At 36.2% G+C, this 15828-nt stretch overlaps 1 protein-coding gene across 1 annotated transcript in view; it reads right to left on the reverse strand.

Annotated features, from left to right (window-relative positions):
- Cdh12 (cadherin 12) overlaps positions 1 to 15828 on the reverse strand; it is a 771364-nt gene that overhangs the window by 327183 nt on the left and 428353 nt on the right. The gene's annotated exons all lie outside the window — the stretch shown is intronic.

Raw genomic sequence — 15828 nt, forward strand, 5'->3', positions numbered from 1 at the left:
AGCCTATTGATTTTATTTTGTTTAATTTCTAGCTAGCTTGCTTCTTTTGGTAGTATTATCAACTTGAAAAAAGGTAAGGAACAGCAGTATATTGTTGTTTTCTTCTTTGAGTAATGGTATTACTACACACAGTGGCTTGTGTTCTTTTGTTCTTATGTCTCCCCAGCAAGCCAGCATCCTCCTGTAACCCCTCAGGCTGGCCCTGTGTGCCTCTCTAGGGCTGATTGCTCACAGCTGGTGTGCAGGCTCTACCATCCCTGCCCTTCTTGGCAGCAGATGCCTCTCACTTAGGCACAGATGCTGAGTACCCACCCATCCCTAACATTAGCCTTGTGTTCTGGGCTAATTGGGCCAGTGGAGTCACAATTAAGACTTGAATAATTAGGTAGCCAACATGATTACTTTTGTAATTAATTCTCATATTGAGTCATCATCATCTGTCCTGGGTGATGACCATTGGTCCAAACTTAATTCAAATGGACCAATTAGTAAGGATTGAAATAAAAGCAACAGCAAAAGCACTCACAGTGCTTCCTGGAACAGAAGCAGTTTTCACTGTGTGTATAAGATCATCTTTCTATTAGACTTGTATGGGTATAACTTAGATGATGTGCAGCCATTTCAAGTCAGTGAATGTCAATGCATTTGTATGCTGCAGTTTGCAGATGAACCCTACATCTCAAAAGAATATACTTTATTCTCTTTAACAAAGTTTATATTATAGTAAAAATACATGCATAAAATCAACTCTAATTGAGCAGCCTCCTTTCTCTTGCTTTCAGAGAGCCCAATCTTAACATTTTACTTAACTTGCTTACATGTTTCACCTTTTTGTCTATTCTTCACATCTTCTCCAGCCCTACATCCAGAAGTGTCACCTGAGCAAATCTGATGCTGACAGACACTGATAACTCAGAGTCCAAAATGGAACTGTGAGAGGTGAATTTTCTGTTCATTTCTCACAGGAACTGGCTTGAAGCCATTTTGATTAATCAACTTTTCCATGAAAGGATCCAGAACTTCCCTGAACTATTTTTCAGAATTGATAAAGGGATAAAAAAGCATGAAATAAAAAGTATCAAGGAGAAAACAGAATTGCAGTACTGGTAGAGATTCAGCTGGTTTAAGAAGACAGCATTTAAACACAGATGCTGGGGAAATTTTTAAATTTAACAAATATGCACTTGTTCCTCTAATAAAGTCACAACCTACACATGTCTTTTGTCTATTTTGCAGAAATTAATGTTTCTGGCCACCTATAATAATGTAAAACCCAATGTCTACAAACTTACTATAACTTCACATATTCTGGAAATGTTTCCTAGGGAGAAGTACATTCCTAATTTAACAAAAATAATAAATATCAAGTGGGTATAATGGTTTAGGCAGTGAAGTTACCTGTTGCTGAGCCTGAAAATCTGGGTTTGAGTTGTGGGATGCAAATACTGGAATGAGAGAACCAATTCTTTCAAATTTTCCTCTGAGTTCCACATGCATGTTTTAGAACATGTGTAAGTACTCAAAAGTATGCATTATAGAAACACACACAGATGCATACTCACAGACAATAAATTAAAATATAAAAAATAGAAAGACATTTAATTATGTAACTTGCTTAAACTAGATTTCTGGAAAGTTGTCTTTGAAATTGTAAACCTTATAGATATTAAATAACAGAAAAAATTCTTTTCTTTTTTTGACAACTTTGCTAATTTAGAGGGTTGCATATAAGCTTAGAGTCAACCTTTGTGGAAGGTTTCTAACTTGCCCTGAATGTCAGCCTGTTTCTTTTTTTATTTTTTCAAAAGGTCTTTTTTTTTATTGTTAAGTCAGAATTTCATGACAAATTAAAAACCTTTCCGATGTTTGAGGGAATTAGAATGTAACAAATTCAAGAGACTGATTGTAGTTACATTATAGTATAGACAACCTAGTTTACCTCACCAAAATTAAGTGTTACTTCACTTCTTTTTTTTTTAATTTATTTTACATACTAGCCACAATTCCCCCTCCCATGCATACTCCTGCTCCCCTGCTGCTTCCTCCCTGTCCACCCCTACCCATTCCTCCGAAAGCTTAAGGCCTTCCATGGGGAGTCTACAAAGCCTGATGCATCAGATGAGGCAAGATCAAGCCCCTCTTGGCTGCATTAAGGCTGAGAAAGCCACCCCATCATACGGAATGTGCTCTAGAAGGCCAATTCATGCTCCAGAAATAGATCCTGATCCCACTACCCAGAGCCCCTGAAGCAGAGCAAGCTACACAACTGTCTTCCACATGCAGAGGTCTTAGATTTTTCCCATTCAGGCAGCCTGTTTCTTGAATGTGCGCGACTTAGATGAAAAATGGTCATTTCATGATGTTTTGATTTTTTTGTTTTGTTTTTGTTTTTTTATGTGATTCAGACTTTTATTTATTTTTGATATTTTTATTACTTTATAAATAGTACCAATCAAAATTTCCACTTCCTCCTCTTCTCCCACTTCCCACCTGCTCCCCCACTCACCCATCCCCCAACCCCTTCCAGTCCTAAGAGAGGGCAAGGTACACTGCCCTGTGGGAAGTCCAAGGCCCTCCCCCCTACATCCAGGCTTAGGAAGGTATGAATCAAAAGAGAATAGGATCTCAAAAAAGCCAGTACATGCAGTAGAGACAAATCCCAGTGCCTTTATCATTAGCCCCACAGTCTGCCCCAACTGTCAACCACAATCAGAGGGTTCAGTTTGATCCCTTGCTCATTCAGTTCCTGTCCAGCTGGAGTTGGTGAGCTCCCATTAGCTCAGGCATGCTGTCTCTGTGGGTGAACCAACCCCTCGCGGTCCTAACTTCCTTACTCTTCTGAGTTTTGATGTTTTTAATATCACATGTGAGGAGATTTGTAGAGCTAGCCACATCTGACTGGCACATTCTTTGTAGGATTGACATTTGTGGAGAAATGGCTTGGCGGTTAAGAGCAATTGATGCTTTTCTATAGGACGTAAGTTTGGCTTTTGGTAGCAATGTGGTGACCTATAATTCCATTTCCAGGGGATTAGATAACCTTTTCTAGCCTCAATGTGTAGCAGGCACACACATGGTGCACATGAATCTATGAAGGCAAAACAGTCATACAAATCGAATCAAATAAATAAATACTTCCAAAGATCGGACTTAGTGCAATTTCGCCAGTAGGAATTTTATCAGAGCAAATTACATGAAGTTATCTGAACAGAAGAGGGACATCATAGAAGACAAGACAGTGAAAGTAAGGTTTTAAATAAGAGCAGTTTAATGAACTCAGAATAGGGTATATAAATATCATCAAGAATAGCTAATACAAATTAAATTTATATAGGATCTTAGTTTTTCTATCAGCAAGAGTTTAGTGAATGGAAGTGAAGAATAGTTTTTTAATGGATTGGGTAGGTGTTTTCATAGTCAGTGCTTACAAGAGTTAAGGAATTTAAGGGAATGTTCCTTGATAATTGCATAAAATTGATTCTAGGTTGTGCTTTGACCACATGGTAGACATGAGTTTGTTATCTATGCTATAAGACCCTATTTAATGCAATCTTGCTGCCAAAGGCAACCTGAACCCCTAGTCAGATATAAACAAAAATTTTGAAAACACTTGGGTACCTGACCTAGAGGTGATGTGTTTCCAGGTCTTGATTGCATTTTCTCTATCCCATTTCTTATCATTCTTTATGAATTTTACTTAGAAATCAACTCAGCAGTCCTTTAACTTGTTCTGTATGTTCCGGGTAAGGTTGAGTTCAATCTCTTTGTAAAAACTGACCAGACAAAAAAAGAGGAAGGAACAGTCTGCCCAAAGGGGTTGCGATTTCTCAAGAGTATACTCAGCAGGAGTTTCACCTTGCAGATGACTGGAGTTCAGAGGAGGAAAAACAAAAATATTTTTCCAAAATAAAGAGTGAGCACCTGGGGAGTCTTCACCCACAGCCAGGGGACTCATTGAATGTTTGTAATATAGCAATCTAGCCAGAAGTCCTCTGTCATCATAAAAGTATCATTTGATGGAGATAGGATACAATTTTATTATCCCAGTACCAGGCATTTGAAGTGCCAAAGGTCTGTAATAAAAGTTGGTTCAATCCTTCTGGTAAACAGAGGTTTATCTTAGCTGAGAAATTATTAGAAAACCTTGGGGGTAAGGTTGAAACTAGGGTCAGGGATGAAGACCAAGATGACTGGAATTGAGAGATGTTGAAAGATTATGAAAAGAAGGCCACGGAACCATGAGGGTTAGTGTTATGCAGTTCCTGTAATAAAAATAAAATTCACAGTCATTGCATGATTTCTATGAATCTGACACTGTGATAATTACATTTATTGGGCACTGGCATTATGCAATATTCTGTGAGTTGGATAATATTATCTGTGGTATACAAAAACAAGAGGATAGGTCATTTAAAATGGAAAGAAAACAGCTTAAAGAAAAAAGAGTCAAACAGTGGAGTCAAATTGAAATTTCAGTGCATTAAAATGAAAGAAAAACATGTTTTTTTGTCACTGAGCCATAGTCATTGAATGTTTTTTTATAGTTCTCCATATGCAAGCCAAGGATAAACAATTATTATTTTTCTTAGAGAAAGTGTATCTAGTATACACTCCATATTTTTTATAGTTTTTTTATTTGATTCTTTAAAATTATGAGAACTTAGTAATACGCTTAATAAATTTTAAATGCACACAAGCAAGAAACCCTTTAACTGATTTAGTAAACACAAAATTTGTTACATGAAATGATTTACATTTCATCGTCTTGTGAAAAAAACATAACATATTTAGTTTCTACTGCTCCTTCTTTGCCTTCTTCTCAGACATAACTTATTGTGAGGGAGCAACAATCTGAAGATAAAGTGTTCAATTTTTCTTCTGGCAATATGACATATATATATATATATATATATATATATATATATATATATAGAGAGAGAGAGAGAGAGAGAGAGAGAGAGACAGAGAGAGAGAGAGAGAGAGAGAGTCCAGCATTATGCATTAGAAATGATAAATTATAACAGGAATCTCTGTAAGCATCTTCTTAATCACAGGTTCTAAAACCAGAAGTCCAGGAGAATTCAATTAGAGTATTACTAACATCAACAACAACAACAAAAAGACAAGACAACACATAGTATAACATGGAAGGAACCTTAGTGGTGACTGTGTGTGTGCATGCACATGTGTATGAGTTTATATGGGAGGTCTCTGTGTGTGTCACTGTGAGTGTGTATACTTTAATGTGCATCTGGTATGTGGTCTTGTGTGGATGTGGATATGTATGTGTGTATGTGTATAGATTTTCTTTTATGTCTGAGAGACAAATCAAATGTTCTTTACTTGTACCTAGTATAATATATTCCCAGTGGAATTGGTTATACCAGGCACACACTGACAACATTAATACACTGAATTTGTCTCAGGTAGATAGAGGAAATTTCACAGTGTTCAAAAACCTCTTAGTTCTTTGAATTAAAAAATCTCCGATCTGCAGAGGAAATTGAGAAACGTATCCAAACCTGCAACCTGGGCGTAGAACAATTTCCAAGGCACCCCAGTCTCACTGCAGTCTCCCATCCCCCTCTCTATTGCCACTTCAGTCCCCTCTAGCTCAGTTCAAATCACTATGAGTTTGGCAAACTGACATCGCCCTGTATCTTACTCCTTTGAAATATTTAATGTGATGAACATTGCTTATTTCTCAAATAATTTTTTGTGCAGTTCCAACTTCCCAATATCTAGACCGCTCTGGGAACAAGATCAGGGGTAGATATTCATAGAATGCTACTCAGTTTTTCATGTTGCTTATTTTTTTATTCATAGTTTTGGCCTGAGGATGAAGGAGGCGAGGAAACATGTCAGGTTTGCAGGAAGACACTTGGCATGGAGGACTTTCAGTAGCATGACTTCTGCTCTTGCTGTGCTTTACTTTATCTTGGTGTTTATTGATTTTATGAAGGTCATGTATTGGCAAAAGAATGTTATAGCACTTTGTCATCTAGAGCTATGTTATTATCATCTATTTCCTAAAATACTGCTGCACAGTAAAAAGTTTGGGTCAGTAATTTTACTTCTGTCTCAACTTTCAAAGGTGATCACCACACACACACACACACATACAGAGGCACTCACACATGGGTGCACATTCACACATGCACACACACACACATGCACACACACATACAAAATCACCACTTTTAAAATTTATAAAGTATCTCAACAAGTAAGGATTCTTCCTGATTTATAATTTGAATAAATTTGGCTGAAATTCTTACATACTTCTTCATTTCTTTTCATATAAATATGTTTCCAGTCAGCTGTAAAATATGAAAGATTTCTTGTGGGGCTCTTGCAAATTAGTGGGGAAAAACTCATTTACTAAAAAAAATGAATAAAGAGAATATTATCTCCCTCACAGTAAAATCAATCTCAACTTCAGTTTTAATATCAAGATAAATTATTTACAATTATAAAAAAGTTCAGAGAGAAAAATTTAAAAGAAGTCATTACATATACTTCCTGTATTGTATGTGCATTATGCAGACATGCATATTCACACTCATTCACACACATGAGCACAAGAATACACACACACATTCATACGCATATCACATCATTACCGTCATTGTTAAGGCTCATTAAAAACATTTTCCTTAACCTTTTCTCTTTCTCTACTCACATAGTAAATATTCATAAGGTTAAAAATGTTTTCATTCTTTCCATTGTGTTATTATTTATTCCAATGCACTAATACATTTGAAAACTCTGCTTCAAAGTTAATATCTGTATAAACCAAGCAATCTTTACAAACATGAAGAACAGAGACAGATGGTGCTCATCATACCTCACAACTCAAGAATGAGACCTTTTGCCATTTTCTATATTTTTATGAAGGAGTAATGACTAATATCTAGAAAGTTAAATGACTACCAATTTGTTTCTGTTTTGTAAAATATGCCTAGTAACCTGGATTTTAAACTCCTTTCATTTGTGTGACTGTTATGACCTCATGAGACTTAGATGAGTAAATCCAGCACTTTTGGAAATTTCTATTTTCTATCCATATCTCATCTCACCGTCTCTGATTTCTCTATGCAGTGAATGATTTATTTATTTGCAGACTTTTGTTTTTACTATTATAAGGACAGTATACAAGAAGATGTCTTTAACTATGGAGGTTCTTTTTGTTGATTTGAACTGGAGCCTGCATGTGAGAAGTAAGTGCCTTATTGCTGAATTATATTTCCAATTCTGGTATTTCTTCCTGAAATACAAAAACATGTAGTATATTCCAACAAGAGCAACATCAAATCTGGCAGTTTCAATGATTACAAACTTTTTCTAATATCTAGATATAGACTTGTACCCTCCAAGAGTCCCTTTATGAAAATGGAATCCCACTGGTAAGGCATTAAATTATACAAACTACATCCAAATACTAATAGAAGTAGACAAATTTTGGGGGTATAAGCTGCTTGAATTCTGGCAACTTCACTAGAAGATATAGAGCAAACAGAGGTACCACATACACGTGTGCTCTCTGCAACCTCAAAACTCTGGGAGGTTGTTGACACAGAAACCAGAACTGACCTCTCATACCGGGGCATCTGGAAATGCAAGTCTAGAAATTGAAGCCCAGATAAACTTCTTTTCATCTTGGTATTGTGGGATTGGCACTACAAAATAGACTAATACACATTTCCATGTTTAAATTCTTGGAAGCAGAGACAGCAATTACTAAGGAGGCACTAATTTTTACACTTTACTGAAGTCAGAAGAGATGGAGTGAACAGATTCTCAGGATATTCAGACCGCACTGTGTTCAACAGGCAGTGACAGAGTTGTGTGCGATGTGGATCCAGATTCTAGTTGAGCATTACATGTGTGCTTGAAATTCCTGCTACTGGGGAACTGAGAAAGCGTAGGGGGGAAGATCAGCGATCTTTATTTTGTGTGTGTGTGTGTGTGTGTGTGTGTGTGTGTGTGTGTGTGTGTGAAAGAGTAGGGGGGAAGAGATTAAATTATTGAGATTATAGTGTATATAGAGACCTGATAAAATTGCCTGGGTTGCCTGGGTAAGTAGATTTTCATATGAAAGGTCCAGTGACTCTTACTTACTGCTCTGCTAATGACTATTGAATTCCATTCCTCCAATCCATCTCAGGGCATTGAATAAATAATATTAAGCTTTATATGATCTTGAGAAGTACATTAACCAGAATCCAAAGTACTGATAACAATGGTATAAATCTTTCCAAGGTATAACACATTGAAGATGGAATGAACCAATATAGTTAGCAAAATATCTTAATCATTCTGCATTTTATTTCTGCATTTTTTTCATATCAAATCATTATATTTCCTAAATCAGGTGCCACTATAAAAGCAATGGAATGCAACAGCAAGAGAGAGGAGCTGTGTCTATTGAGTCATTAATGTTAGGACACATGAATGGTCACAGAAACCATCATGATACACACAGAGAAGGCAGTTGTCATGGCTTTATATCTTGAAACTGTCTAAGATGTATTATAACATAAGCTATTAGCTTGAAGTGTATTGAACTATTTTATTGAAATTAGTGTGACACATTTATCACTGCATAAAGAAGCACTTTGTGCTTAAATTTGGACAAGACTCCATTTCTATGTCTCCAAATCAAAGTGTATTTTACACAACTCTCTTGTGGGAAAAGTTTTTTAAAAACAAAATGGCTCAGCATCCAGGAAGGAAAAATTCCTAATGTCTAATGGTACTTCCTAGGAGACCAGAAATACAAAAACTAAGATGTCCAACTTGTTTGCTCTTTTTTCTATTATGAGCTATTACACTGTTATGTTTATAAAATGTTCCTCCTTAGACAGTAGTCACAACATTCATTTATCTTTGCATTATGCTCCTCTCTGCTTTTCGGATGCTTGCCTTTAGGGGCACTGATAAAACACACACACATACACAAAGCCATTATATTTTGTGGGCCTGCGTTAAAAATCACATCTCCTCCTGACAAGCTATTTAAAATGTCATTTGTGCTTTGTGAAGGCTTTTAGAAAAATCTCGAGACCTAGACCCAGGTGACCCAGACTGTGTTTCTGCAAGGATTGCAATTTCCTTGTGAGGATTATGGTTCTAGGAAAGATCGCTTCTAAATATCCATGAGAGAAATTCGTTCCAGAATTAATGCTGCTGTTTGCTATATATTGATTTTTAGAACATTTTACCTAATGCCATGTAAAAGACAACAAATAAAATGAGCTTTAATTATGGCAATATTAAGTATAACAGGGCAATAATTCCCTAAGCATGGAAGGTCATCATGTAACAATTCAAGCTGTGCTTGGAGTTACTAATTCACAAGCATAGCTAGTTTCTATAGATTGTCACATCAATTACATTTTTCTTTAGATCATAAATGCTAAGAATAAGAACCAATTTAATTCTATGATAATAAATATTGTAGAGTTATGAAATAAGAAACCACAAAGTGGATCATTTGAAGAAAGTGGACTTGTGACTTAAAATATTCATGTTCATTGATTACAAATGGATGAGAAACGCTATCCTATTATTTCACAGATAGGAACCAATTGGAATTGACTTTTATTCAATATGTATGAATAATTTCTATTGTTCACTTAAATGCAAGATATCTCTACACAGCCTTTAAAGTAGATATACTGTTTCAAATTTAACAAACATATTTCAGTGGTTATAAACATAATGAAAGTTTTGAATTCATTTAATTATTATCAATGTCTAAATTTGCTGACATGGTATAGAAATAATATGGGGGCCAAACATATTTTTCTTAAATAGAAACAATTAAATTGTCAAAGTAGAAACAGATACTATCTTATGAAAATAATGACTTCATTTTTGAGAAGGAATTCAGTTAATATTTTTACCAAGTATTTATCTATATGTCCCTGGGAATGTAGACATGAACAAGAAGTGTCCAACATCTCCAACAAATGACCAATATCTTATTAATAAACAGTGGAATGACTTTTCTGATTCACGTAGAACATGGATAAAGCATACTCCAATAGTTAAGAAAGGAGAGCGCAGCCATCAGACCTTGCACATAGAGGATTTCATGAACAGTTTGGTTACCTTCACAAAGGGAGGGCAACCCATACAGGAAGCTCTAAGATAAGAAAAAATGTTTATATATTTATATTTGTATTTACAGCCTTCAATTTCCCTAACAATGTTGGACATTCTTTTGTGGAGAACAAGATTGTAACAAGTGACCATATGGAGAGTGGCCAATGATGGTGACATGAGATATGGAAAAGTGAGAATAAAAATCTCCATGAGGGGGGATTTAGAAAGCAGGACAAAAAAGGTCCAGATGTTTATTAGATATTCAGGCATGAGTAGTACAAACAGAAAATCAGCTAGCTGTATTTATAACCTGACACACTGGGTAGAGTATAGTCTGTGTTGCTTACTCCCAGTTGAGAGGGAAAAAAGATAGGAAGACTAAGAAGTGAAATAGAAAGATGCATTGATCCTGCCATTTCCCACCCTACCTTATCCCTGCTTCTGATAGTCCTCATTCCTTCCTTTACAAAACTGTTGGGTCTTTCTGTTGTCTTATTCATTTTACACACCAATGACAGTTTCACTCTCCTTCCCTTCCTCCCCACCTCCTCCCCTTCCTCCCCACCTCCTCCCCTTCCTCCCCACCTCCTCCCCTTCCCATCCTTTTCTTGGAGAGGGCAAGGCCTCCAATGGGGAGTCAACAAAGCCTGGCAGACCCAAGCCACTCCTTCTTGTGTCAGGGTTGAGTATGGTATCCCACCATAGGGAATGGGCTTTAAAAAGCCAGTTCATGCACCAGGGATAAATCTTATATCAGGAGCCCCACAAAAAGACCACACTACACAACTGTCACCCACATTCAGAGTGTCTAATTATGTCCCATGTAGGCTCCCCAGCTGTCAGTCAATGTCAGTGAGTTCTCACATGTTTGGGTCAACCGTCTCTGCATGTTTCCCAATCATGATCTTTACCCCCCTTGCTGTATATAATCCCTCCCCCCTCTCTACAACTGGACTCCCAGAGCTCAGCCAAGTGCTTGCTTGTGGTTCTTTGAATGAAGAGTTTATAATAACAATCAGCGTAGCCACCAGTCTGATTACAGGGGAAGGCCAGTTCAGGCAACCTCTCCACTATTGCTAAGAATACTACCTAGGTTTATCCTTGTAAATTCCTGGTGTCCTTAATACATGATAGAGTCTATTCTAGGCATTGTCTCTGCATCAGTGGACAGAGTATGTTCTCAGAGGTCATGGTTATAACATGGGAGAACAACAGGCAGTACTTAGTAAATGTGAGAATTTAAGAAGCAGGACAGAGTGTCTGTCACAATTTAGATGAAATGATAAGAAAAACTTGGGTGAAGAGGTCAGCTCACAAATGTCATGTCGGTGAAAATCAGCAACGACAGCAATCCAGAACTACCTAGAAACATTATGACACTTCACCAGGTTTTCTTTCTTCACAGCTTCTTATCAGTGCTCAGAGATAAGTAGAGATACTGGCTATACCTGATCAACCTGGCCTAGGAAGACTAGACAAATCATATGACAGCCGCTAGGAAAGAAATTGCATCTTTTTTACTACTTTTAGAAAGAAAATGGTCTAATATGAGAGCCATATGCCTTATCTACCAGAAGCACCCTTCTGCAGCGGGTGCATGTTAGAACTATAAGATGCTAAATAGGCAAAGACAGCTTAGCTCATAAAGGTTCTTACTGCCAAACTTAAAAACCTGAAGACCCTCGTTTGTTCTATGAGGTTTATATGGTAGAAGGAAAGAATGATCTTATTCCTGCTTTTTTGTGACCGCAATAACTTCCCTGATACATGCGAAAACTCACATAAACATATGGAAATGCATGTGCGTGCACACACATACACACACACAAATACAATAGTATAATAAAATTTTGATACAAAGAAATACATTATTGGAAAACATGACACAGAAATTCTAAAAAGAACACCCAGAGAAATTTCACACCCCCTTGGTAATTTGAAATTGCTTGTTGAGAAAAGCACAACTCTGCACGTCTATATCAACATCACCTGGGAATAATTAGAATCCAGCTACTAGGCCATTTCTATGTACACTGATTTTATCATGTCTCTAAGCTTTGCTTTTTCAGTTTTCTTCCTCAATCTACTAAGTTAAGAATGAGGGAACAAGACCCAAGAACCTGCTGCTATAATTCATTATAAGTTTCAACATAGGCAATAATGAGGATATGTGATTTGGAATATAAAAACAATGAATTTCATTGCTGAAAATATTTCTCTATGATTTAACATCTTTGTATAGATAGGTAAGTAGATAGACCCCAACAAAGAATATCTTGATCAGAATTTACAGTTAGAATATTTATATCCTATATAAAAAATAAATGTACTTGTAGGTAGTATATTTTACTTTAAAATGAAGGACATTTTACCCAAGATAGTCAAACTATGTTCATTATATAGATACCCAGGAAAACCATCCAATGTGAATATCTCATGTCTAAACAAGGACTCAACCTTACAGGCTCTTGAGGATATTCTAAGTTCATGCTTGACCATACAGAAATGAATATCTATGTATGCATTTTGACATAGCTCTAGCTTGGCTGTTAAAGTTTTTCCTACCCTTAAATTCAGTCAGTTGTTGAATAAAAGCAGTCAGACCAGCACTTTATATTTTACAAGTTTCACTTCTTTCAGTGTTCTTCAAAAAGAATCAAAACAAAGGATTCAATTGCTACTTTAGTCCTCTGCCCAAAGTAGGAAGCTTTCTCTAAATTGACTCCTAGATTACACTCCTTTAGGACACATTCCCTCACCAGTGGAAATCCAATGAAAGAAATTGCATTTTCTTAAAATGCAAAGGTTCTGCTGTGAACGCGATGTAAAGAACCAGATCTCAGAGATTATGTCCTTGCTGTTTATTCCTGCCAGAAGGATTAAGCAATAATATCTCCTAGCTAAGTCAAGTGGAAGATGAATGACTAGCAATGCTTCCTTTTCACAATATTTTCATTTTCATAACACTTGACAGATTAGGAGTGCTTTAGAACCATTATCTCCTGCATACTATAATTATGACCATGTCAAAGCTAGCTCTTACATATTGATCTAACCCATTTCTAATATTCTGTGTAGTACCACGAGCTGGCTTACCAGGGAGGATCTTAACCTGCGTCTGTCTGGAGTGGGAGAATCATGGCGACTCCTACTCAGCTTCTTTCTCCCAGCATTCTGTCTGTTTACTCCACCCACCTAAGGGCTGGCCTATAAATGGGCCAAGGCAGTTTCTTTATTACTTAACCAATGAAACAACAGATAGAAAGATGACCCACCTCCATCATACCATCACCTGCATTTTTGCAAGACAAGTCTATGCTTATCATACTCATACTTTAGAAATAAGTTATAGGCTTTAATATATTAATTTTCTGTCAGTTTACATAAATGTAGAACAGGGAAAAAATTATCAGTCAATAAAACTATGATTAAAATTCTGCTTTTAGATTACCTGTGTGTGTGTCTATGTGTGTGTGCTTGTGTGTGTGTGTGTGTGTGTAATATATAGACACATTCTTGATTTTCTTTCTAATTGTTGTTGGACTTTGTTGTGCAATATATAAATATATAGTGTACTTTGATTTATGAGATTTTTAAATTTGATCTGTTTTGATTATTTCCTAAGTATAGGTATGCATATCATATTCATGTAGGTACCTATGGAGGCCAAAGTTGTGTTGGCAGAGGCTGTTTATTTGTTCCTTGCCACTTAGACCTGAAATAATCACACAGAAACTATATTATTTGCAATACTGTTTGGCCAATAGCTTAAGCATATTTCTAGCTAGCTTTTATATCCTAAACTAATCCATCTCATTTCATCTCTGCATCACCATAAGGTCATGCCTACTGGTAAAGTTTCGGTGGGTTCCAGTGGAGGTGTCTGTCTCTGTGGCGGCAACATGGTTCTGCTTTCTCTCTCTCTCCCTCTCTCTCCCTCTCTCTCCCTCTCTCTCCCTCTCTCTCTCTCTCCATCCTTGTTTGGATTTCCAACCTGACTTTACTCCACTAAGCCATTGGCTGAAAGCAGTTTTATTCATTAACCAATAAAAGCAACACATATACAAAAGGACTTTCCACACCAAAGGTGGGAACTGAATCCACTGAAACTTGAATTGCAGAATTTTGAGCCATTTGTCTTCAATGTTGGAAAGCAAATCTATTTTATTTTGTTTTGCTTCACTTTGTTTTTGAAAGATGAGTAAGTGTTCTCGTCTGCTTATCTGAGTTCCTAGGCTCTACGCTCTAGTTTTTAGATTTTAGCAGATAATTGGAACAAAAATTATTAGCAGATAATTGGAAAAAAGTTATTACGGCACATCACAGACACACAATCTAACTTACACTTGTAGCTTTATGACAACTGTGGGTTTGGCAGTTAATCGTATTAAGTTTTCCAGCTTAATATTAATTTTATGGCATCACTCCACTTTCATCAAATAATATTGTATCTATTTTTGTATAGAAATTTAGGTATTGCTAAATTATAGACATACATTTTTTCTTCATATGAGATTGTTTACATAAGTTCATAAGAAACAAACTTTATTGCATTTATATCTATTAATTGTTATCCTTATTTGAGTTCATATCTCATATTCATTTTCAAATAGTAATTTTTCTATATTGTCTAATATTATACTTGTCTTTGGGATGACTATGAATTACCCTTAACTTCTTTTTAATCTCAGATTGCTAAAAGTGGCTTTGGATTTAAAGGATTAAGCATGTATGTGTGTACATGTGTGCATGTGTTTGCAAGGATGTGAGGGTGTAGAGAGAGTGTTTTGGGATTTGGTATTAGGAACTCACACATGCTAGGCAAATGCTCTAGACTGAGATTTAGTCCCAGTCTAAATTTTATGAAGTCTTTACAGTTCTTTACTTTTAGGGACTGCTTTATTCTGTGTAAATGTGTCCCATAAAATGTTTTCTGATATTGAACAAGGAATATATTATAATCAAGTAAATCAAAATGGACATTCCACAGAGCTCCAAGATGTATACACGTGACAATTATATAAGTTGGAGAAAAGTAAAACATGCATTCTACCTAAAATAAAAGCTAAATTTTCTTATTATTTTACATTTACTTAGTTTGTGTGTATGTGTGTGCATATGCTTGCACATCCATGTATCGATGTGCATATACATATGTGTGCTACAGTGCACAGATGGATCTGAGAAGACAAATTGCAGGAATCTTTTCTCCTGTTACACCATTTGGGCCATGGGAATTAAACTCATATTCCCAGCCTTGGTGGCAAACACTTTTACCTGCTGAGTCATCTTGAAGACCTGAACTCCTAATTTCTCCATTCCCTCATATGTTTCTATAATGAAATTTAAGAATATGGCAACAACAAGTGTAATAGTCCTTTGTTTTGTGTTTATATAAATACATTAGTACACACTGTGCTTATTTATTGATTGCCATACACTTCATTGATCAGAATGTCCTATAAAAGTTCATTGTGCCTGATGTTGCCATCAGCTTGAACTTAGTATATGGGATAGTCTATACTACAGAACTGATGCCAGCAATGAAAAATGATTTAATATAAAAATGTTTTGGTTATTTACCTCTTCACCTACTTTGCTTAGAAGTATAGAGGTGATTAAGTCTACCCTGGGTAGTGACTACAGTGAACACAATTTTCCACAGTTATCTTTAAATCCTAGAGAAGCCACCCTATCCCAACAAAGAGATAGACATCT

The sequence above is a fragment of the Chionomys nivalis genome, chromosome 15 (genome assembly GCF_950005125.1).
Source record: "Chionomys nivalis chromosome 15, mChiNiv1.1, whole genome shotgun sequence".
Taxonomy (NCBI): Eukaryota; Metazoa; Chordata; class Mammalia; order Rodentia; family Cricetidae; genus Chionomys; species Chionomys nivalis.